A 22,272-nucleotide genomic window follows, 5' to 3' on the forward strand; every position below is an offset into this window, starting at 1 on the left:
CGAACAAAAGGTATTGATTGCTGTGATTATACGGATTTGAGAAACTCTTTTGGTGGTACATTCTGCGCTATATTTGTGCGGCTGCGCCTGGCGCACGTCTAACGGGTGCAGAAATCATGCCTGCGTACTGTGGCAATGTGGATGCGACAACTACATCAACTGTAAGTCCTCTAATAGAACAAACGAGGAGCATCAAATCAAGTGTCAGGATGGCCGAGCGGTCTAAGGCGCCAGACTCAAGGAAAAACCTTGGCTGCAGTAGCAGCTAGAGCCTTCTGGTCCTCGAATGAGGGCGTGGGTTCGAATCCCACTCCTGACACAGATTTTGTCGCTTCTCTAGAGCACCCTGCGTAGCATTGAGATCCTTTGTAAAGTGCAACAGCACGATACTGGCCGTGTTCTCCTAAGTGAAATCAAAAATTTGCATCAAACACAAGCGCACCTACGGCACCAAACTGTTTCTTCGGTAGTGTGAGCTACAAACAGAGAGTGTTGGTTGTAAATACGACGTTCCCCTCGTGAGGTTACTTCCGCGCCAAAGAGCCGCAAACACGTCAAAAGGGACACTTGTGGTATGGAAACGACTCTTATCTGGAGATGCAGAGTGCTAACGACAGTGTGAGGAAACAGTGCAGGCTGACCAGTACATCATCTGTACAATAACAGTCGCTGATGAAATACACAGAACTCGAAATAAATTCATATACTCAAAATATTACTGTATGGAGATTACAACGTGACCAAAACTTGAAATATTACTCGACAGATAGACCTCTGCATTCTGTCTAATCTCTGACGTCTTTAACAGACGACTTAGTTTCGAACAAAAGGTATTGATTGCTGTGATTATACGGATTTGAGAAACTCTTTTGGTGGTACATTCTGCGCTATATTTGTGCGGCTGCGCCTGGCGCACGTCTAACGGGTGCAGAAATCATGCCTGCGTACTGTGGCAACGTGGATGCGACAACTACATCAACTGTAAGTCCTCTAATAGAACAAACGAGGAGCATCAAATCAAGTGTCAGGATGGCCGAGCGGTCTAAGGCGCCAGACTCAAGGAAAAACCTTGGCTGCAGTAGCAGCTAGAGCCTTCTGGTCCTCGAATGAGGGCGTGGGTTCGAATCCCACTCCTGACACAGATTTTGTCGCTTCTCTAGAGCACCCTGCGTAGCATTGAGATCCTTTGTAAAGTGCAACAGCACGATACTGGCCGTGTTCTCCTAAGTGAAATCAAAAATTTGCATCAAACACAAGCGCACCTACGGCACCAAACTGTTTCTTCGGTAGTGTGAGCTACAAACAGAGAGTGTTGGTTGTAAATACGACGTTCCCCTCGTGAGGTTACTTCCGCGCCAAAGAGCCGCAAACACGTCAAAAGGGACACTTGTGGTATGGAAACGACTCTTATCTGGAGATGCAGAGTGCTAACGACAGTGTGAGGAAACAGTGCAGGCTGACCAGTACATCATCTGTACAATAACAGTCGCTGATGAAATACACAGAACTCGAAATAAATTCATATACTCAAAATATTACTGTATGGAGATTACAACGTGACCAAAACTTGAAATATTACTCGACAGATAGACCTCTGCATTCTGTCTAATCTCTGACGTCTTTAACAGACGACTTAGTTTCGAACAAAAGGTATTGATTGCTGTGATTATACGGATTTGAGAAACTCTTTTGGTGGTACATTCTGCGCTATATTTGTGCGGCTGCGCCTGGCGCACGTCTAACGGGTGCAGAAATCATGCCTGCGTACTGTGGCAACGTGGATGCGACAACTACATCAACTGTAAGTCCTCTAATAGAACAAACGAGGAGCATCAAATCAAGTGTCAGGATGGCCGAGCGGTCTAAGGCGCCAGACTCAAGGAAAAACCTTGGCTGCAGTAGCAGCTAGAGCCTTCTGGTCCTCGAATGAGGGCGTGGGTTCGAATCCCACTCCTGACACAGATTTTGTCGCTTCTCTAGAGCACCCTGCGTAGCATTGAGATCCTTTGTAAAGTGCAACAGCACGATACTGGCCGTGTTCTCCTAAGTGAAATCAAAAATTTGCATCAAACACAAGCGCACCTACGGCACCAAACTGTTTCTTCGGTAGTGTGAGCTACAAACAGAGAGTGTTGGTTGTAAATACGACTTTCCCCTCGTGAGGTTACTTCCGCGCCAAAGAGCCGCAAACACGTCAAAAGGGACACGTGTGGTATGGAAACGACTCTTATCTGGAGATGCAGAGTGCTAACGACAGTGTGAGGAAACAGTGCAGGCTGACCAGTACATCATCTGTACAATAACAGTCGCTGATGAAATACACAGAACTCGAAATAAATTCATATACTCAAAATATTACTGTATGGAGATTACAACGTGACCAAAACTTGAAATATTACTCGACAGATAGACCTCTGCATTCTGTCTAATCTCTGACGTCTTTAACAGACGACTTAGTTTCGAACAAAAGGTATTGATTGCTGTGATTATACGGATTTGAGAAACTCTTTTGGTGGTACATTCTGCGCTATATTTGTGCGGCTGCGCCTGGCGCACGTCTAACGGGTGCAGAAATCATGCCTGCGTACTGTGGCAACGTGGATGCGACAACTACATCAACTGTAAGTCCTCTAATAGAACAAACGAGGAGCATCAAATCAAGTGTCAGGATGGCCGAGCGGTCTAAGGCGCCAGACTCAAGGAAAAACCTTGGCTGCAGTAGCAGCTAGAGCCTTCTGGTCCTCGAATGAGGGCGTGGGTTCGAATCCCACTCCTGACACAGATTTTGTCGCTTCTCTAGAGCACCCTGCGTAGCATTGAGATCCTTTGTAAAGTGCAACAGCACGATACTGGCCGTGTTCTCCTAAGTGAAATCAAAAATTTGCATCAAACACAAGCGCACCTACGGCACCAAACTGTTTCTTCGGTAGTGTGAGCTACAAACAGAGAGTGTTGGTTGTAAATACGACGTTCCCCTCGTGAGGTTACTTCCGCGCCAAAGAGCCGCAAACACGTCAAAAGGGACACTTGTGGTATGGAAACGACTCTTATCTGGAGATGCAGAGTGCTAACGACAGTGTGAGGAAACAGTGCAGGCTGACCAGTACATCATCTGTACAATAACAGTCGCTGATGAAATACACAGAACTCGAAATAAATTCATATACTCAAAATATTACTGTATGGAGATTACAACGTGACCAAAACTTGAAATATTACTCGACAGATAGACCTCTGCATTCTGTCTAATCTCTGACGTCTTTAACAGACGACTTAGTTTCGAACAAAAGGTATTGATTGCTGTGATTATACGGATTTGAGAAACTCTTTTGGTGGTACATTCTGCGCTATATTTGTGCGGCTGCGCCTGGCGCACGTCTAACGGGTGCAGAAATCATGCCTGCGTACTGTGGCAACGTGGATGCGACAACTACATCAACTGTAAGTCCTCTAATAGAACAAACGAGGAGCATCAAATCAAGTGTCAGGATGGCCGAGCGGTCTAAGGCGCCAGACTCAAGGAAAAACCTTGGCTGCAGTAGCAGCTAGAGCCTTCTGGTCCTCGAATGAGGGCGTGGGTTCGAATCCCACTCCTGACACAGATTTTGTCGCTTCTCTAGAGCACCCTGCGTAGCATTGAGATCCTTTGTAAAGTGCAACAGCACGATACTGGCCGTGTTCTCCTAAGTGAAATCAAAAATTTGCATCAAACACAAGCGCACCTACGGCACCAAACTGTTTCTTCGGTAGTGTGAGCTACAAACAGAGAGTGTTGGTTGTAAATACGACGTTCCCCTCGTGAGGTTACTTCCGCGCCAAAGAGCCGCAAACACGTCAAAAGGGACACGTGTGGTATGGAAACGACTCTTATCTGGAGATGCAGAGTGCTAACGACAGTGTGAGGAAACAGTGCAGGCTGACCAGTACATCATCTGTACAATAACAGTCGCTGATGAAATACACAGAACTCGAAATAAATTCATATACTCAAAATATTACTGTATGGAGATTACAACGTGACCAAAACTTGAAATATTACTCGACAGATAGACCTCTGCATTCTGTCTAATCTCTGACGTCTTTAACAGACGACTTAGTTTCGAACAAAAGGTATTGATTGCTGTGATTATACGGATTTGAGAAACTCTTTTGGTGGTACATTCTGCGCTATATTTGTGCGGCTGCGCCTGGCGCACGTCTAACGGGTGCAGAAATCATGCCTGCGTACTGTGGCAACGTGGATGCGACAACTACATCAACTGTAAGTCCTCTAATAGAACAAACGAGGAGCATCAAATCAAGTGTCAGGATGGCCGAGCGGTCTAAGGCGCCAGACTCAAGGAAAAACCTTGGCTGCAGTAGCAGCTAGAGCCTTCTGGTCCTCGAATGAGGGCGTGGGTTCGAATCCCACTCCTGACACAGATTTTGTCGCTTCTCTAGAGCACCCTGCGTAGCATTGAGATCCTTTGTAAAGTGCAACAGCACGATACTGGCCGTGTTCTCCTAAGTGAAATCAAAAATTTGCATCAAACACAAGCGCACCTACGGCACCAAACTGTTTCTTCGGTAGTGTGAGCTACAAACAGAGAGTGTTGGTTGTAAATACGACGTTCCCCTCGTGAGGTTACTTCCGCGCCAAAGAGCCGCAAACACGTCAAAAGGGACACTTGTGGTATGGAAACGACTCTTATCTGGAGATGCAGAGTGCTAACGACAGTGTGAGGAAACAGTGCAGGCTGACCAGTACATCATCTGTACAATAACAGTCGCTGATGAAATACACAGAACTCGAAATAAATTCATATACTCAAAATATTACTGTATGGAGATTACAACGTGACCAAAACTTGAAATATTACTCGACAGATAGACCTCTGCATTCTGTCTAATCTCTGACGTCTTTAACAGACGACTTAGTTTCGAACAAAAGGTATTGATTGCTGTGATTATACGGATTTGAGAAACTCTTTTGGTGGTACATTCTGCGCTATATTTGTGCGGCTGCGCCTGGCGCACGTCTAACGGGTGCAGAAATCATGCCTGCGTACTGTGGCAACGTGGATGCGACAACTACATCAACTGTAAGTCCTCTAATAGAACAAACGAGGAGCATCAAATCAAGTGTCAGGATGGCCGAGCGGTCTAAGGCGCCAGACTCAAGGAAAAACCTTGGCTGCAGTAGCAGCTAGAGCCTTCTGGTCCTCGAATGAGGGCGTGGGTTCGAATCCCACTCCTGACACAGATTTTGTCGCTTCTCTAGAGCACCCTGCGTAGCATTGAGATCCTTTGTAAAGTGCAACAGCACGATACTGGCCGTGTTCTCCTAAGTGAAATCAAAAATTTGCATCAAACACAAGCGCACCTACGGCACCAAACTGTTTCTTCGGTAGTGTGAGCTACAAACAGAGAGTGTTGGTTGTAAATACGACGTTCCCCTCGTGAGGTTACTTCCGCGCCAAAGAGCCGCAAACACGTCAAAAGGGACACTTGTGGTATGGAAACGACTCTTATCTGGAGATGCAGAGTGCTAACGACAGTGTGAGGAAACAGTGCAGGCTGACCAGTACATCATCTGTACAATAACAGTCGCTGATGAAATACACAGAACTCGAAATAAATTCATATACTCAAAATATTACTGTATGGAGATTACAACGTGACCAAAACTTGAAATATTACTCGACAGATAGACCTCTGCATTCTGTCTAATCTCTGACGTCTTTAACAGACGACTTAGTTTCGAACAAAAGGTATTGATTGCTGTGATTATACGGATTTGAGAAACTCTTTTGGTGGTACATTCTGCGCTATATTTGTGCGGCTGCGCCTGGCGCACGTCTAACGGGTGCAGAAATCATGCCTGCGTACTGTGGCAACGTGGATGCGACAACTACATCAACTGTAAGTCCTCTAATAGAACAAACGAGGAGCATCAAATCAAGTGTCAGGATGGCCGAGCGGTCTAAGGCGCCAGACTCAAGGAAAAACCTTGGCTGCAGTAGCAGCTAGAGCCTTCTGGTCCTCGAATGAGGGCGTGGGTTCGAATCCCACTCCTGACACAGATTTTGTCGCTTCTCTAGAGCACCCTGCGTAGCATTGAGATCCTTTGTAAAGTGCAACAGCACGATACTGGCCGTGTTCTCCTAAGTGAAATCAAAAATTTGCATCAAACACAAGCGCACCTACGGCACCAAACTGTTTCTTCGGTAGTGTGAGCTACAAACAGAGAGTGTTGGTTGTAAATACGACGTTCCCCTCGTGAGGTTACTTCCGCGCCAAAGAGCCGCAAACACGTCAAAAGGGACACTTGTGGTATGGAAACGACTCTTATCTGGAGATGCAGAGTGCTAACGACAGTGTGAGGAAACAGTGCAGGCTGACCAGTACATCATCTGTACAATAACAGTCGCTGATGAAATACACAGAACTCGAAATAAATTCATATACTCAAAATATTACTGTATGGAGATTACAACGTGACCAAAACTTGAAATATTACTCGACAGATAGACCTCTGCATTCTGTCTAATCTCTGACGTCTTTAACAGACGACTTAGTTTCGAACAAAAGGTATTGATTGCTGTGATTATACGGATTTGAGAAACTCTTTTGGTGGTACATTCTGCGCTATATTTGTGCGGCTGCGCCTGGCGCACGTCTAACGGGTGCAGAAATCATGCCTGCGTACTGTGGCAATGTGGATGCGACAACTACATCAACTGTAAGTCCTCTAATAGAACAAACGAGGAGCATCAAATCAAGTGTCAGGATGGCCGAGCGGTCTAAGGCGCCAGACTCAAGGAAAAACCTTGGCTGCAGTAGCAGCTAGAGCCTTCTGGTCCTCGAATGAGGGCGTGGGTTCGAATCCCACTCCTGACACAGATTTTGTCGCTTCTCTAGAGCACCCTGCGTAGCATTGAGATCCTTTGTAAAGTGCAACAGCACGATACTGGCCGTGTTCTCCTAAGTGAAATCAAAAATTTGCATCAAACACAAGCGCACCTACGGCACCAAACTGTTTCTTCGGTAGTGTGAGCTACAAACAGAGAGTGTTGGTTGTAAATACGACGTTCCCCTCGTGAGGTTACTTCCGCGCCAAAGAGCCGCAAACACGTCAAAAGGGACACTTGTGGTATGGAAACGACTCTTATCTGGAGATGCAGAGTGCTAACGACAGTGTGAGGAAACAGTGCAGGCTGACCAGTACATCATCTGTACAATAACAGTCGCTGATGAAATACACAGAACTCGAAATAAATTCATATACTCAAAATATTACTGTATGGAGATTACAACGTGACCAAAACTTGAAATATTACTCAACAGATAGACCTCTGCATTCTGTCTAATCTCTGACGTCTTTAACAGACGACTTAGTTTCGAACAAAAGGTATTGATTGCTGTGATTATACGGATTTGAGAAACTCTTTTGGTGGTACATTCTGCGCTATATTTGTGCGGCTGCGCCTGGCGCACGTCTAACGGGTGCAGAAATCATGCCTGCGTACTGTGGCAACGTGGATGCGACAACTACATCAACTGTAAGTCCTGTAATAGAACAAACGAGGAGCATCAAATCAAGTGTCAGGATGGCCGAGCGGTCTAAGGCGCCAGACTCAAGGAAAAACCTTGGCTGCAGTAGCAGCTAGAGCCTTCTGGTCCTCGAATGAGGGCGTGGGTTCGAATCCCACTCCTGACACAGATTTTGTCGCTTCTCTAGAGCACCCTGCGTAGCATTGAGATCCTTTGTAAAGTGCAACAGCACGATACTGGCCGTGTTCTCCTAAGTGAAATCAAAAATTTGCATCAAACACAAGCGCACCTACGGCACCAAACTGTTTCTTCGGTAGTGTGAGCTACAAACAGAGAGTGTTGGTTGTAAATACGACGTTCCCCTCGTGAGGTTACTTCCGCGCCAAAGAGCCGCAAACACGTCAAAAGGGACACTTGTGGTATGGAAACGACTCTTATCTGGAGATGCAGAGTGCTAACGACAGTGTGAGGAAACAGTGCAGGCTGACCAGTACATCATCTGTACAATAACAGTCGCTGATGAAATACACAGAACTCGAAATAAATTCATATACTCAAAATATTACTGTATGGAGATTACAACGTGACCAAAACTTGAAATATTACTCGACAGATAGACCTCTGCATTCTGTCTAATCTCTGACGTCTTTAACAGACGACTTAGTTTCGAACAAAAGGTATTGATTGCTGTGATTATACGGATTTGAGAAACTCTTTTGGTGGTACATTCTGCGCTATATTTGTGCGGCTGCGCCTGGCGCACGTCTAACGGGTGCAGAAATCATGCCTGCGTACTGTGGCAACGTGGATGCGACAACTACATCAACTGTAAGTCCTCTAATAGAACAAACGAGGAGCATCAAATCAAGTGTCAGGATGGCCGAGCGGTCTAAGGCGCCAGACTCAAGGAAAAGCCTTGGCTGCAGTAGCAGCTAGAGCCTTCTGGTCCTCGAATGAGGGCGTGGGTTCGAATCCCACTCCTGACACAGATTTTGTCGCTTCTCTAGAGCACCCTGCGTAGCATTGAGATCCTTTGTAAAGTGCAACAGCACGATACTGGCCGTGTTCTCCTAAGTGAAATCAAAAATTTGCATCAAACACAAGCGCACCTACGGCACCAAACTGTTTCTTCGGTAGTGTGAGCTACAAACAGAGAGTGTTGGTTGTAAATACGACGTTCCCCTCGTGAGGTTACTTCCGCGCCAAAGAGCCGCAAACACGTCAAAAGGGACACTTGTGGTATGGAAACGACTCTTATCTGGAGATGCAGAGTGCTAACGACAGTGTGAGGAAACAGTGCAGGCTGACCAGTACATCATCTGTACAATAACAGTCGCTGATGAAATACACAGAACTCGAAATAAATTCATATACTCAAAATATTACTGTATGGAGATTACAACGTGACCAAAACTTGAAATATTACTCGACAGATAGACCTCTGCATTCTGTCTAATCTCTGACGTCTTTAACAGACGACTTAGTTTCGAACAAAAGGTATTGATTGCTGTGATTATACGGATTTGAGAAACTCTTTTGGTGGTACATTCTGCGCTATATTTGTGCGGCTGCGCCTGGCGCACGTCTAACGGGTGCAGAAATCATGCCTGCGTACTGTGGCAACGTGGATGCGACAACTACATCAACTGTAAGTCCTCTAATAGAACAAACGAGGAGCATCAAACCAAGTGTCAGGATGGCCGAGCGGTCTAAGGCGCCAGACTCAAGGAAAAGTCTTGGCTGCAGTAGCAGCTAGAGCCTTCTGGTCCTCGAATGAGGGCGTGGGTTCGAATCCCACTCCTGACACAGATTTTGTCGCTTCTCTAGAGCACCCTGCGTAGCATTGAGATCCTTTGTAAAGTGCAACAGCACGATACTGGCCGTGTTCTCCTAAGTGAAATAAAAAATTTGCATCAAACACAAGCGCACCTACGGCACCAAACTGTTTCTTCGGTAGTGTGAGCTACAAACAGAGAGTGTTGGTTGTAAATACGACGTTCCCCTCGTGAGGTTACTTCCGCGCCAAAGAGCCGCAAACACGTCAAAAGGGACACTTGTGGTATGGAAACGACTCTTATCTGGAGATGCAGAGTGCTAACGACAGTGTGAGGAAACAGTGCAGGCTGACAAGTACATCATCTGTACAATAACAGTCGCTGATGAAATACACAGAACTCGAAATAAATTCATATACTCAAAATATTACTGTATGGAGATTACAACGTGACCAAAACTTGAAATATTACTCGACAGATAGACCTCTGCATTCTGTCTAATCTCTGACGTCTTTAACAGACGACTTAGTTTCGAACAAAAGGTATTGATTGCTGTGATTATACGGATTTGAGAAACTCTTTTGGTGGTACATTCTGCGCTATATTTGTGCGGCTGCGCCTGGCGCACGTCTAACGGGTGCAGAAATCATGCCTGCGTACTGTGGCAACGTGGATGCGACAACTACATCAACTGTAAGTCCTCTAATAGAACAAACGAGGAGCATCAAATCAAGTGTCAGGATGGCCGAGCGGTCTAAGGCGCCAGACTCAAGAAAAAACCTTGGCTGCAGTAGCAGCTAGAGCCTTCTGGTCCTCGAATGAGGGCGTGGGTTCGAATCCCACTCCTGACACAGATTTTGTCGCTTCTCTAGAGCACCCTGCGTAGCATTGAGGTCCTATGTAAAGTGCAACAGCACGATACTGGCCGTGTTCTCCTAAGTGAAATCAAAAATTTGCATCAAACACAAGCGCACCTACGGCACCAAACTGTGTCTTCGGTAGTGTGAGCTACAAACAGAGAGTGTTGGTTGTAAATACGACGTTCCCCTCGTGAGGTTACTTCCGCGCCAAAGAGCCGCAAACACGTCAAAAGGGACACTTGCGGTATGGAAACGACTCTTATCTGGAGATGCAGAGTGCTAACGACAGTGTGAGGAAACAGTGCAGGCTGACCAGTACATCATCTGTACAATAACAGTCGCTGATGAAATACACAGAACTCGAAATAAATTCATATACTCAAAATATTACTGTATGGAGATTACAACGTGACCAAAACTTGAAATATTACTCGACAGATAGACCTCTGCATTCTGTCTAATCTCTGACGTCTTTAACAGACGACTTAGTTTCGAACAAAAGGTATTGATTGCTGTGATTATACGGATTTGAGAAACTCTTTTGGTGGTACATTCTGCACTATATTTGTGCGGCTGCGCCTGGCGCACGTCTAACGGGTGCAGAAATCATGCCTGCGTACTGTGGCAACGTGGATGCGACAACTACATCAACTGTAAGTCCTCTAATAGAACAAACGAGGAGCATCAAATCAAGTGTCAGGATGGGCGAGCGGTCTAAGGCGCCAGACTCAAGGAAAAACCTTGGCTGCAGTAGCAGCTAGAGCCTTCTGGTCCTCGAATGAGGGCGTGGGTTCGAATCCCACTCCTGACACAGATTTTGTCGCTTCTCTAGAGCACCCTGCGTAGCATTGAGATCCTTTGTAAAGTGCAACAGCACGATACTGGCCGTGTTCTCGTAAGTGAAATCAAAAATTTGCATCAAACACAAGCGCACCTACGGCACCAAACTGTTTCTTCGGTAGTGTGAGCTACAAACAGAGAGTGTTGGTTGTAAATACGACGTTCCCCTCGTGAGGTTACTTCCGCGCCAAAGAGCCGCAAACACGTCAAAAGGGACACTTGTGGTATGGAAACGACTCTTATCTGGAGATGCAGAGTGCTAACGACAGTGTGAGGAAACAGTGCAGGCTGACCAGTACATCATCTGTACAATAACAGTCGCTGATGAAATACACAGAACTCGAAATAAATTCATATACTCAAAATATTACTGTATGGAGATTACAACGTGACCAAAACTTGAAATATTACTCGACAGATAGACCTCTGCATTCTGTCTAATCTCTGACGTCTTTAACAGACGACTTAGTTTCGAACAAAAGGTATTGATTGCTGTGATTATACGGATTTGAGAAACTCTTTTGGTGGTACATTCTGCGCTATATTTGTGCGGCTGCGCCTGGCGCACGTCTAACGGGTGCAGAAATCATGCCTGCGTACTGTGGCAACGTGGATGCGACAACTACATCAACTGTAAGTCCTCTAATAGAACAAACGAGGAGCATCAAATCAAGTGTCAGGATGGCCGAGCGGTCTAAGGCACCAGACTCAAGGAAAAACCTTGGCTGCAGTAGCAGCTAGAGCCTTCTGGTCCTCGAATGAGGGCGTGGGTTCGAATCCCACTCCTGACACAGATTTTGTCGCTTCTCTAGAGCACCCTGCGTAGCATTGAGATCCTTTGTAAAGTGCAACAGCACGATACTGGCCGTGTTCTCCTAAGTGAAATCAAAAATTTGCATCAAACACAAGCGCACCTACGGCACCAAACTGTTTCTTCGGTAGTGTGAGCTACAAACAGAGAGTGTTGGTTGTAAATACGACGTTCCCCTCGTGAGGTTACTTCCGCGCCAAAGAGCCGCAAACACGTCAAAAGGGACACTTGTGGTATGGAAACGACTCTTATCTGGAGATGCAGAGTGCTAACGACAGTGTGAGGAAACAGTGCAGGCTGACCAGTACATCATCTGTACAATAACAGTCGCTGATGAAATACACAGAACTCGAAATAAATTCATATACTCAAAATATTACTGTATGGAGATTACAACGTGACCAAAACTTGAAATATTACTCGACAGATAGACCTCTGCATTCTGTCTAATCTCTGACGTCTTTAACAGACGACTTAGTTTCGAACAAAAGGTATTGATTGCTGTGATTATACGGATTTGAGAAACTCTTTTGGTGGTACATTCTGCGCTATATTTGTGCGGCTGCGCCTGGCGCACGTCTAACGGGTGCAGAAATCATGCCTGCGTACTGTGGCAACGTGGATGCGACAACTACATCAACTGTAAGTCCTCTAATAGAACAAACGAGGAGCATCAAATCAAGTGTCAGGATGGCCGAGCGGTCTAAGGCGCCAGACTCAAGGAAAAACCTTGGCTGCAGTAGCAGCTAGAGCCTTCTGGTCCTCGAATGAGGGCGTGGGTTCGAATCCCACTCCTGACACAGATTTTGTCGCTTCTCTAGAGCACCCTGCGTAGCATTGAGATCCTTTGTAAAGTGCAACAGCACGATACTGGCCGTGTTCTCGTAAGTGAAATCAAAAATTTGCATCAAACACAAGCGCACCTACGGCACCAAACTGTTTCTTCGGTAGTGTGAGCTACAAACAGAGAGTGTTGGTTGTAAATACGACGTTCCCCTCGTGAGGTTACTTCCGCGCCAAAGAGCCGCAAACACGTCAAAAGGGACACTTGTGGTATGGAAACGACTCTTATCTGGAGATGCAGAGTGCTAACGACAGTGTGAGGAAACAGTGCAGGCTGACCAGTACATCATCTGTACAATAACAGTCGCTGATGAAATACACAGAACTCGAAATAAATTCATATACTCAAAATATTACTGTATGGAGATTACAACGTGACCAAAACTTGAAATATTACTCGACAGATAGACCTCTGCATTCTGTCTAATCTCTGACGTCTTTAACAGACGACTTAGTTTCGAACAAAAGGTATTGATTGCTGTGATTATACGGATTTGAGAAACTCTTTTGGTGGTACATTCTGCGCTATATTTGTGCGGCTGCGCCTGGCGCACGTCTAACGGGTGCAGAAATCATGCCTGCGTACTGTGGCAACGTGGATGCGACAACTACATCAACTGTAAGTCCTCTAATAGAACAAACGAGGAGCATCAAATCAAGTGTCAGGATGGCCGAGCGGTCTAAGGCACCAGACTCAAGGAAAAACCTTGGCTGCAGTAGCAGCTAGAGCCTTCTGGTCCTCGAATGAGGGCGTGGGTTCGAATCCCACTCCTGACACAGATTTTGTCGCTTCTCTAGAGCACCCTGCGTAGCATTGAGATCCTTTGTAAAGTGCAACAGCACGATACTGGCCGTGTTCTCCTAAGTGAAATCAAAAATTTGCATCAAACACAAGCGCACCTACGGCACCAAACTGTTTCTTCGGTAGTGTGAGCTACAAACAGAGAGTGTTGGTTGTAAATACGACGTTCCCCTCGTGAGGTTACTTCCGCGCCAAAGAGCCGCAAACACGTCAAAAGGGACACTTGTGGTATGGAAACGACTCTTATCTGGAGATGCAGAGTGCTAACGACAGTGTGAGGAAACAGTGCAGGCTGACCAGTACATCATCTGTACAATAACAGTCGCTGATGAAATACACAGAACTCGAAATAAATTCATATACTCAAAATATTACTGTATGGAGATTACAACGTGACCAAAACTTGAAATATTACTCGACAGATAGACCTCTGCATTCTGTCTAATCTCTGACGTCTTTAACAGACGACTTAGTTTCGAACAAAAGGTATTGATTGCTGTGATTATACGGATTTGAGAAACTCTTTTGGTGGTACATTCTGCGCTATATTTGTGCGGCTGCGCCTGGCGCACGTCTAACGGGTGCAGAAATCATGCCTGCGTACTGTGGCAACGTGGATGCGACAACTACATCAACTGTAAGTCCTCTAATAGAACAAACGAGGAGCATCAAATCAAGTGTCAGGATGGCCGAGCGGTCTAAGGCGCCAGACTCAAGGAAAAACCTTGGCTGCAGTAGCAGCTAGAGCCTTCTGGTCCTCGAATGAGGGCGTGGGTTCGAATCCCACTCCTGACACAGATTTTGTCGCTTCTCTAGAGCACCCTGCGTAGCATTGAGATCCTTTGTAAAGTGCAACAGCACGATACTGGCCGTGTTCTCCTAAGTGAAATCAAAAATTTGCATCAAACACAAGCGCACCTACGGCACCAAACTGTTTCTTCGGTAGTGTGAGCTACAAACAGAGAGTGTTGGTTGTAAATACGACGTTCCCCTCGTGAGGTTACTTCCGCGCCAAAGAGCCGCAAACACGTCAAAAGGGACACTTGTGGTATGGAAACGACTCTTATCTGGAGATGCAGAGTGCTAACGACAGTGTGAGGAAACAGTGCAGGCTGACCAGTACATCATCTGTACAATAACAGTCGCTGATGAAATACACAGAACTCGAAATAAATTCATATACTCAAAATATTACTGTATGGAGATTACAACGTGACCAAAACTTGAAATATTACTCGACAGATAGACCTCTGCATTCTGTCTAATCTCTGACGTCTTTAACAGACGACTTAGTTTCGAACAAAAGGTATTGATTGCTGTGATTATACGGATTTGAGAAACTCTTTTGGTGGTACATTCTGCGCTATATTTGTGCGGCTGCGCCTGGCGCACGTCTAACGGGTGCAGAAATCATGCCTGCGTACTGTGGCAACGTGGATGCGACAACTACATCAACTGTAAGTCCTCTAATAGAACAAACGAGGAGCATCAAATCAAGTGTCAGGATGGCCGAGCGGTCTAAGGCGCCAGACTCAAGGAAAAACCTTGGCTGCAGTAGCAGCTAGAGCCTTCTGGTCGTCGAATGAGGGCGTGGGTTCGAATCCCACTCCTGACACAGATTTTGTCGCTTCTCTAGAGCACCCTGCGTAGCATTGAGATCCTTTGTAAAGTGCAACAGCACGATACTGGCCGTGTTCTCCTAAGTGAAATCAAAAATTTGCATCAAACACAAGCGCACCTACGGCACCAAACTGTTTCTTCGGTAGTGTGAGCTACAAACAGAGAGTGTTGGTTGTAAATACGACGTTCCCCTCGTGAGGTTACTTCCGCGCCAAAGAGCCGCAAACACGTCAAAAGGGACACTTGTGGTATGGAAACGACTCTTATCTGGAGATGCAGAGTGCTAACGACAGTGTGAGGAAACAGTGCAGGCTGACCAGTACATCATCTGTACAATAACAGTCGCTGATGAAATACACAGAACTCGAAATAAATTCATATACTCAAAATATTACTGTATGGAGATTACAACGTGACCAAAACTTGAAATATTACTCGACAGATAGACCTCTGCATTCTGTCTAATCTCTGACGTCTTTAACAGACGACTTAGTTTCGAACAAAAGGTATTGATAGCTGTGATTATACGGATTTGAGAAACTCTTTTGGTGGTACATTCTGCGCTATATTTGTGCGGCTGCGCCTGGCGCACGTCTAACGGGTGCAGAAATCATGCCTGCGTACTGTGGCAACGTGGATGCGACAACTACATCAACTGTAAGTCCTCTAATAGAACAAACGAGGAGCATCAAACCAAGTGTCAGGATGGCCGAGCGGTCTAAGGCGCCAGACTCAAGGAAAAGCCTTGGCTGCAGTAGCAGCTAGAGCCTTCTGGTCCTCGAATGAGGGCGTGGGTTCGAATCCCACTCGTGACACAGATTTTGTCGCTTCTCTAGAGCACCCTGCGTAGCATTGAGTTCCTTTGTAAAGTGCAACAGCACGATACTGGCCGTGTTCTCCTAAGTGAAATCAAAAATTTGCATCAAACACAAGCGCACCTACGGCACCAAACTGTTTCTTCGGTAGTGTGAGCTACAAACAGAGAGTGTTGGTTGTAAATACGACGTTCCCCTCGTGAGGTTACTTCCGCGCCAAAGAGCCGCAAACACGTCAAAAGGGACACTTGTGGTATGGAAACGACTCTTATCTGGAGATGCAGAGTGCTAACGACAGTGTGAGGAAACAGTGCAGGCTGACAAGTACATCATCTGTACAATAACAGTCGCTGATGAAATACACAGAACTCGAAATAAATTCATATACTCAAAATATTACTGTATGGAGATTACAACGTGACCAAAACTTGAAATATTACTCGACAGATAGACCTCTGCATTCTGTCTAATCTCTGACGTCTTTAACAGACGACTTAGTTTCGAACAAAAGGTATTGATTGCTGTGATTATACGGATTTGAGAAACTCTTTTGGTGGTACATTCTGCGCTATATTTGTGCGGCTGCGCCTGGCGCACGTCTAACGGGTGCAGAAATCATGCCTGCGTACTGTGGCAACGTGGATGCGACAACTACATCAACTGTAAGTCCTCTAATAGAACAAACGAGGAGCATCAAATCAAGTGTCAGGATGGCCGAGCGGTCTAAGGCGCCAGACTCAAGAAAAAACCTTGGCTGCAGTAGCAGCTAGAGCCTTCTGGTCCTCGAATGAGGGCGTGGGTTCGAATCCCACTCCTGACACAGATTTTGTCGCTTCTCTAGAGCACCCTGCGTAGCATTGAGGTCCTTTGTAAAGTGCAACAGCACGATACTGGCCGTGTTCTCCTAAGTGAAATCAAAAATTTGCATCAAACACAAGCGCACCTACGGCACCAAACTGTGTCTTCGGTAGTGTGAGCTACAAACAGAGAGTGTTGGTTGTAAATACGACGTTCCCCTCGTGAGGTTACTTCCGCGCCAAAGAGCCGCAAACACGTCAAAAGGGACACTTGTGGTATGGAAACGACTCTTATCTGGAGATGCAGAGTGCTAACGACAGTGTGAGGAAACAGTGCAGGCTGACCAGTACATCATCTGTACAATAACAGTCGCTGATGAAATACACAGAACTCGAAATAAATTCATATACTCAAAATATTACTGTATGGAGATTACAACGTGACCAAAACTTGAAATATTACTCGACAGATAGACCTCTGCATTCTGTCTAATCTCTGACGTCTTTAACAGACGACTTAGTTTCGAACAAAAGGTATTGATTGCTGTGATTATACGGATTTGAGAAACTCTTTTGGTGGTACATTCTGCGCTATATTTGTGCGGCTGCGCCTGGCGCACGTCTAACGGGTGCAGAAATCATGCCTGCGTACTGTGGCAACGTGGATGCGACAACTACATCAACTGTAAGTCCTCTAATAGAACAAACGAGGAGCATCAAATCAAGTGTCAGGATGGGCGAGCGGTCTAAGGCGCCAGACTCAAGGAAAAACCTTGGCTGCAGTAGCAGCTAGAGCCTTCTGGTCCTCGAATGAGGGCGTGGGTTCGAATCCCACTCCTGACACAGATTTTGTCGCTTCTCTAGAGCACCCTGCGTAGCATTGAGATCCTTTGTAAAGTGCAACAGCACGATACTGGCCGTGTTCTCCTAAGTGAAATCAAAAATTTGCATCAAACACAAGCGCACCTACGGCACCAAACTGTTTCTTCGGTAGTGTGAGCTACAAACAGAGAGTGTTGGTTGTAAATACGACGTTCCCCTCGTGAGGTTACTTCCGCGCCAAAGAGCCGCAAACACGTCAAAAGGGACACTTGTGGTATGGAAACGACTCTTATCTGGAGATGCAGAGTGCTAACGACAGTGTGAGGAAACAGTGCAGGCTGACCAGTACATCATCTGTACAATAACAGTCGCTGATGAAATACACAGAACTCGAAATAAATTCATATACTCAAAATATTACTGTATGGAGATTACAACGTGACCAAAACTTGAAATATTACTCGACAGATAGACCTCTGCATTCTGTCTAATCTCTGACGTCTTTAACAGACGACTTAGTTTCGAACAAAAGGTATTGATTGCTGTGATTATACGGATTTGAGAAACTCTTTTGGTGGTACGTTCTGCGCTATATTTGTGCGGCTGCGCCTGGCGCACGTCTAACGGGTGCAGAAATCATGCCTGCGTACTGTGGCAACGTGGATGCGACAACTACATCAACTGTAAGTCCTCTAATAGAACAAACGAGGAGCATCAAATCAAGTGTCAGGATGGCCGAGCGGTCTAAGGCGCCAGACTCAAGGAAAAACCTTGGCTGCAGTAGCAGCTAGAGCCTTCTGGTCCTCGAATGAGGGCGTGGGTTCGAATCCCACTCCTGACACAGATTTTGTCGCTTCTCTAGAGCACCCTGCGTAGCATTGAGATCCTTTGTAAAGTGCAACAGCACGATACTGGCCGTGTTCTCCTAAGTGAAATCAAAAATTTGCATCAAACACAAGCGCACCTACGGCACCAAACTGTTTCTTCGGTAGTGTGAGCTACAAACAGAGAGTGTTGGTTGTAAATACGACGTTCCCCTCGTGAGGTTACTTCCGCGCCAAAGAGCCGCAAACACGTCAAAAGGGACACTTGTGGTATGGAAACGACTCTTATCTGGAGATGCAGAGTGCTAACGACAGTGTGAGGAAACAGTGCAGGCTGACCAGTACATCATCTGTACAATAACAGTCGCTGATGAAATACACAGAACTCGAAATAAATTCATATACTCAAAATATTACTGTATGGAGATTACAACGTGACCAAAACTTGAAATATTACTCGACAGATAGACCTCTGCATTCTGTCTAATCTCTGACGTCTTTAACAGACGACTTAGTTTCGAACAAAAGGTATTGATTGCTGTGATTATACGGATTTGAGAAACTCTTTTGGTGGTACATTCTGCGCTATATTTGTGCGGCTGCGCCTGGCGCACGTCTAACGGGTGCAGAAATCATGCCTGCGTACTGTGGCAACGTGGATGCGACAACTACATCAACTGTAAGTCCTCTAATAGAACAAACGAGGAGCATCAAATCAAGTGTCAGGATGGCCGAGCGGTCTAAGGCGCCAGACTCAAGGAAAAACCTTGGCTGCAGTAGCAGCTAGAGCCTTCTGGTCCTCGAATGAGGGCGTGGGTTCGAATCCCACTCCTGACACAGATTTTGTCGCTTCTCTAGAGCACCCTGCGTAGCATTGAGATCCTTTGTAAAGTGCAACAGCACGATACTGGCCGTGTTCTCCTAAGTGAAATCAAAAATTTGCATCAAACACAAGTGCACCTACGGCACCAAACTGTTTCTTCGGTAGTGTGAGCTACAAACAGAGAGTGTTGGTTGTAAATACGACGTTCCCCTCGTGAGGTTACTTCCGCGCCAAAGAGCCGCAAACACGTCAAAAGGGACACTTGTGGTATGGAAACGACTCTTATCTGGAGATGCAGAGTGCTAACGACAGTGTGAGGAAACAGTGCAGGCTGACCAGTACATCATCTGTACAATAACAGTCGCTGATGAAATACACAGAACTCGAAATAAATTCATATACTCAAAATATTACTGTATGGAGATTACAACGTGACCAAAACTTGAAATATTACTCGACAGATAGACCTCTGCATTCTGTCTAATCTCTGACGTCTTTAACAGACGACTTAGTTTCGAACAAAAGGTATTGATTGCTGTGATTATACGGATTTGAGAAACTCTTTTGGTGGTACATTCTGCGCTATATTTGTGCGGCTGCGCCTGGCGCACGTCTAACGGGTGCAGAAATCATGCCTGCGTACTGTGGCAACGTGGATGCGACAACTACATCAACTGTAAGTCCTCTAATAGAACAAACGAGGAGCATCAAATCAAGTGTCAGGATGGCCGAGCGGTCTAGGGCGCCAGACTCAAGGAAAAACCTTGGCTGCAGTAGCAGCTAGAGCCTTCTGGTCCTCGAATGAGGGCGTGGGTTCGAATCCCACTCCTGACACAGATTTTGTCGCTTCTCTAGAGCACCCTGCGTAGCATTGAGATCCTTTGTAAAGTGCAACAGCACGATACTGGCCGTGTTCTCCTAAGTGAAATCAAAAATTTGCATCAAACACAAGCGCACCTACGGCACCAAACTGTTTCTTCGGTAGTGTGAGCTACAAACAGAGAGTGTTGGTTGTAAATACGACGTTCCCCTCGTGAGGTTACTTCCGCGCCAAAGAGCCGCAAACACGTCAAAAGGGACACGTGTGGTATGGAAACGACTCTTATCTGGAGATGCAGAGTGCTAACGACAGTGTGAGGAAACAGTGCAGGCTGACCAGTACATCATCTGTACAATAACAGTCGCTGATGAAATACACAGAACTCGAAATAAATTCATATACTCAAAATATTACTGTATGGAGATTACAACGTGACCAAAACTTGAAATATTACTCGACAGATAGACCTCTGCATTCTGTCTAATCTCTGACGTCTTTAACAGACGACTTAGTTTCGAACAAAAGGTATTGATTGCTGTGATTATACGGATTTGAGAAACTCTTTTGGTGGTACATTCTGCGCTATATTTGTGCGGCTGCGCCTGGCGCACGTCTAACGGGTGCAGAAATCATGCCTGCGTACTGTGGCAACGTGGATGCGACAACTACATCAACTGTAAGTCCTCTAATAGAACAAACGAGGAGCATCAAATCAAGTGTCAGGATGGCCGAGCGGTCTAAGGCACCAGACTCAAGGAAAAACCTTGGCTGCAGTAGCAGCTAGAGCCTTCTGGTCCTCGAATGAGGGCGTGGGTTCGAATCCCACTCCTGACACAGATTTTGTCGCTTCTCTAGAGCACCCTGCGTAGCATTGAGATCCTTTGTAAAGTGCAACAGCACGATACTGGCCGTGTTCTCCTAAGTGAAATCAAAAATTTGCATCAAACACAAGCGCACCTACGGCACCAAACTGTTTCTTCGGTAGTGTGAGCTACAAACAGAGAGTGTTGGTTGTAAATACGACGTTCCCCTCGTGAGGTTACTTCCGCGCCAAAGAGCCGCAAACACGTCAAAAGGGACACTTGTGGTATGGAAATGACTCTTATCTGGAGATGCAGAGTGCTAACGACAGTGTGAGGAAACAGTGCAGGCTGACCAGTACATCATCTGTACAATAACAGTCGCTGATGAAATACACAGAACTCGAAATAAATTCATATACTCAAAATATTACTGTATGGAGATTACAATGTGACCAAAACTTGAAATATTACTCGACAGATAGACCTCTGCATTCTGTCTAATCTCTGACGTCTTTAACAGACGACTTAGTTTCGAACAAAAGGTATTGATTGCTGTGATTATACGGATTTGAGAAACTCTTTTGGTGGTACATTCTGCGCTATATTTGTGCGGCTGCGCCTGGCGCACGTCTAACGGGTGCAGAAATCATGCCTGCGTACTGTGGCAACGTGGATGCGACAACTACATCAACTGTAAGTCCTCTAATAGAACAAACGAGGAGCATCAAATCAAGTGTCAGGATGGCCGAGCGGTCTAAGGCGCCAGACTCAAGGAAAAACCTTGGCTGCAGTAGCAGCTAGAGCCTTCTGGTCCTCGAATGAGGGCGTGGGTTCGAATCCCACTCCTGACACAGATTTTGTCGCTTCTCTAGAGCACCCTGCGTAGCATTGAGATCCTTTGTAAAGTGCAACAGCACGATACTGGCCGTGTTCTCCTAAGTGAAATCAAAAATTTGCATCAAACACAAGAGCACCTACGGCACCAAACTGTTTCTTCGGTAGTGTGAGCTACAAACAGAGAGTGTTGGTTGTAAATACGACGTTCCCCTCGTGAGGTTACTTCCGCGCCAAAGAGCCGCAAACACGTCAAAAGGGACACTTGTGGTATGGAAACGACTCTTATCTGGAGATGCAGAGTGCTAACGACAGTGTGAGGAAACAGTGCAGGCTGACCAGTACATCATCTGTACAATAACAGTCGCTGATGAAATACACAGAACTCGAAATAAATTCATATACTCAAAATATTACTGTATGGAGATTACAACGTGACCAAAACTTGAAATATTACTCGACAGATAGACCTCTGCATTCTGTCTAATCTCTGACGTCTTTAACAGACGACTTAGTTTCGAACAAAAGGTATTGATTGCTGTGATTATACGGATTTGAGAAACTCTTTTGGTGGTACATTCTGCGCTATATTTGTGCGGCTGCGCCTGGCGCACGTCTAACGGGTGCAGAAATCATGCCTGCGTACTGTG

The 22,272-nt window shown here is 45.9% G+C and overlaps 27 non-coding genes across 27 annotated transcripts; all 27 read left to right on the forward strand.

Moving 5' to 3' along the window:
• Positions 1-203: 203 nt before the first annotated feature.
• On the forward strand, positions 204-319 carry Trnal-caa (transfer RNA leucine (anticodon CAA)). Its single transcript has 2 exons — positions 204-241; positions 274-319. It is a non-coding gene; the product is annotated as a tRNA-Leu (tRNA).
• A 704-nt stretch (positions 320-1,023) lies between these two features.
• On the forward strand, positions 1,024-1,139 carry Trnal-caa (transfer RNA leucine (anticodon CAA)). Its single transcript has 2 exons — positions 1,024-1,061; positions 1,094-1,139. It is a non-coding gene; the product is annotated as a tRNA-Leu (tRNA).
• Positions 1,140-1,843: 704 nt separating this feature from the next.
• Positions 1,844-1,959, forward strand: Trnal-caa (transfer RNA leucine (anticodon CAA)). Its single transcript has 2 exons — positions 1,844-1,881; positions 1,914-1,959. It is a non-coding gene; the product is annotated as a tRNA-Leu (tRNA).
• A 704-nt stretch (positions 1,960-2,663) lies between these two features.
• On the forward strand, positions 2,664-2,779 carry Trnal-caa (transfer RNA leucine (anticodon CAA)). Its single transcript has 2 exons — positions 2,664-2,701; positions 2,734-2,779. It is a non-coding gene; the product is annotated as a tRNA-Leu (tRNA).
• Positions 2,780-3,483: 704 nt separating this feature from the next.
• Trnal-caa (transfer RNA leucine (anticodon CAA)) lies at positions 3,484-3,599 on the forward strand. Its single transcript has 2 exons — positions 3,484-3,521; positions 3,554-3,599. It is a non-coding gene; the product is annotated as a tRNA-Leu (tRNA).
• Positions 3,600-4,303: 704 nt separating this feature from the next.
• Trnal-caa (transfer RNA leucine (anticodon CAA)) lies at positions 4,304-4,419 on the forward strand. Its single transcript has 2 exons — positions 4,304-4,341; positions 4,374-4,419. It is a non-coding gene; the product is annotated as a tRNA-Leu (tRNA).
• A 704-nt stretch (positions 4,420-5,123) lies between these two features.
• Trnal-caa (transfer RNA leucine (anticodon CAA)) lies at positions 5,124-5,239 on the forward strand. Its single transcript has 2 exons — positions 5,124-5,161; positions 5,194-5,239. It is a non-coding gene; the product is annotated as a tRNA-Leu (tRNA).
• Positions 5,240-5,943: 704 nt separating this feature from the next.
• Trnal-caa (transfer RNA leucine (anticodon CAA)) lies at positions 5,944-6,059 on the forward strand. Its single transcript has 2 exons — positions 5,944-5,981; positions 6,014-6,059. It is a non-coding gene; the product is annotated as a tRNA-Leu (tRNA).
• A 704-nt stretch (positions 6,060-6,763) lies between these two features.
• Positions 6,764-6,879, forward strand: Trnal-caa (transfer RNA leucine (anticodon CAA)). The gene is made up of 2 exons: positions 6,764-6,801; positions 6,834-6,879. It is a non-coding gene; the product is annotated as a tRNA-Leu (tRNA).
• A 704-nt stretch (positions 6,880-7,583) lies between these two features.
• On the forward strand, positions 7,584-7,699 carry Trnal-caa (transfer RNA leucine (anticodon CAA)). The gene is made up of 2 exons: positions 7,584-7,621; positions 7,654-7,699. It is a non-coding gene; the product is annotated as a tRNA-Leu (tRNA).
• A 704-nt stretch (positions 7,700-8,403) lies between these two features.
• Trnal-caa (transfer RNA leucine (anticodon CAA)) lies at positions 8,404-8,519 on the forward strand. Its single transcript has 2 exons — positions 8,404-8,441; positions 8,474-8,519. It is a non-coding gene; the product is annotated as a tRNA-Leu (tRNA).
• Positions 8,520-9,223: 704 nt separating this feature from the next.
• Trnal-caa (transfer RNA leucine (anticodon CAA)) lies at positions 9,224-9,339 on the forward strand. Its single transcript has 2 exons — positions 9,224-9,261; positions 9,294-9,339. It is a non-coding gene; the product is annotated as a tRNA-Leu (tRNA).
• A 704-nt stretch (positions 9,340-10,043) lies between these two features.
• On the forward strand, positions 10,044-10,159 carry Trnal-caa (transfer RNA leucine (anticodon CAA)). Its single transcript has 2 exons — positions 10,044-10,081; positions 10,114-10,159. It is a non-coding gene; the product is annotated as a tRNA-Leu (tRNA).
• Positions 10,160-10,863: 704 nt separating this feature from the next.
• Trnal-caa (transfer RNA leucine (anticodon CAA)) lies at positions 10,864-10,979 on the forward strand. Its single transcript has 2 exons — positions 10,864-10,901; positions 10,934-10,979. It is a non-coding gene; the product is annotated as a tRNA-Leu (tRNA).
• A 704-nt stretch (positions 10,980-11,683) lies between these two features.
• Trnal-caa (transfer RNA leucine (anticodon CAA)) lies at positions 11,684-11,799 on the forward strand. Its single transcript has 2 exons — positions 11,684-11,721; positions 11,754-11,799. It is a non-coding gene; the product is annotated as a tRNA-Leu (tRNA).
• Positions 11,800-12,503: 704 nt separating this feature from the next.
• On the forward strand, positions 12,504-12,619 carry Trnal-caa (transfer RNA leucine (anticodon CAA)). Its single transcript has 2 exons — positions 12,504-12,541; positions 12,574-12,619. It is a non-coding gene; the product is annotated as a tRNA-Leu (tRNA).
• A 704-nt stretch (positions 12,620-13,323) lies between these two features.
• Trnal-caa (transfer RNA leucine (anticodon CAA)) lies at positions 13,324-13,439 on the forward strand. The gene is made up of 2 exons: positions 13,324-13,361; positions 13,394-13,439. It is a non-coding gene; the product is annotated as a tRNA-Leu (tRNA).
• A 704-nt stretch (positions 13,440-14,143) lies between these two features.
• Positions 14,144-14,259, forward strand: Trnal-caa (transfer RNA leucine (anticodon CAA)). The gene is made up of 2 exons: positions 14,144-14,181; positions 14,214-14,259. It is a non-coding gene; the product is annotated as a tRNA-Leu (tRNA).
• Positions 14,260-14,963: 704 nt separating this feature from the next.
• Trnal-caa (transfer RNA leucine (anticodon CAA)) lies at positions 14,964-15,079 on the forward strand. Its single transcript has 2 exons — positions 14,964-15,001; positions 15,034-15,079. It is a non-coding gene; the product is annotated as a tRNA-Leu (tRNA).
• Positions 15,080-15,783: 704 nt separating this feature from the next.
• Trnal-caa (transfer RNA leucine (anticodon CAA)) lies at positions 15,784-15,899 on the forward strand. The gene is made up of 2 exons: positions 15,784-15,821; positions 15,854-15,899. It is a non-coding gene; the product is annotated as a tRNA-Leu (tRNA).
• Positions 15,900-16,603: 704 nt separating this feature from the next.
• Trnal-caa (transfer RNA leucine (anticodon CAA)) lies at positions 16,604-16,719 on the forward strand. The gene is made up of 2 exons: positions 16,604-16,641; positions 16,674-16,719. It is a non-coding gene; the product is annotated as a tRNA-Leu (tRNA).
• Positions 16,720-17,423: 704 nt separating this feature from the next.
• On the forward strand, positions 17,424-17,539 carry Trnal-caa (transfer RNA leucine (anticodon CAA)). The gene is made up of 2 exons: positions 17,424-17,461; positions 17,494-17,539. It is a non-coding gene; the product is annotated as a tRNA-Leu (tRNA).
• Positions 17,540-18,243: 704 nt separating this feature from the next.
• On the forward strand, positions 18,244-18,359 carry Trnal-caa (transfer RNA leucine (anticodon CAA)). Its single transcript has 2 exons — positions 18,244-18,281; positions 18,314-18,359. It is a non-coding gene; the product is annotated as a tRNA-Leu (tRNA).
• A 704-nt stretch (positions 18,360-19,063) lies between these two features.
• Trnal-caa (transfer RNA leucine (anticodon CAA)) lies at positions 19,064-19,179 on the forward strand. Its single transcript has 2 exons — positions 19,064-19,101; positions 19,134-19,179. It is a non-coding gene; the product is annotated as a tRNA-Leu (tRNA).
• A 704-nt stretch (positions 19,180-19,883) lies between these two features.
• Trnal-caa (transfer RNA leucine (anticodon CAA)) lies at positions 19,884-19,999 on the forward strand. Its single transcript has 2 exons — positions 19,884-19,921; positions 19,954-19,999. It is a non-coding gene; the product is annotated as a tRNA-Leu (tRNA).
• A 704-nt stretch (positions 20,000-20,703) lies between these two features.
• Positions 20,704-20,819, forward strand: Trnal-caa (transfer RNA leucine (anticodon CAA)). Its single transcript has 2 exons — positions 20,704-20,741; positions 20,774-20,819. It is a non-coding gene; the product is annotated as a tRNA-Leu (tRNA).
• A 704-nt stretch (positions 20,820-21,523) lies between these two features.
• On the forward strand, positions 21,524-21,639 carry Trnal-caa (transfer RNA leucine (anticodon CAA)). The gene is made up of 2 exons: positions 21,524-21,561; positions 21,594-21,639. It is a non-coding gene; the product is annotated as a tRNA-Leu (tRNA).
• Positions 21,640-22,272: the final 633 nt, after the last annotated feature.

This window comes from Schistocerca cancellata, chromosome 2 (genome assembly GCF_023864275.1).
Source record: "Schistocerca cancellata isolate TAMUIC-IGC-003103 chromosome 2, iqSchCanc2.1, whole genome shotgun sequence".
Lineage (NCBI taxonomy): Eukaryota > Metazoa > Arthropoda > Insecta > Orthoptera > Acrididae > Schistocerca > Schistocerca cancellata.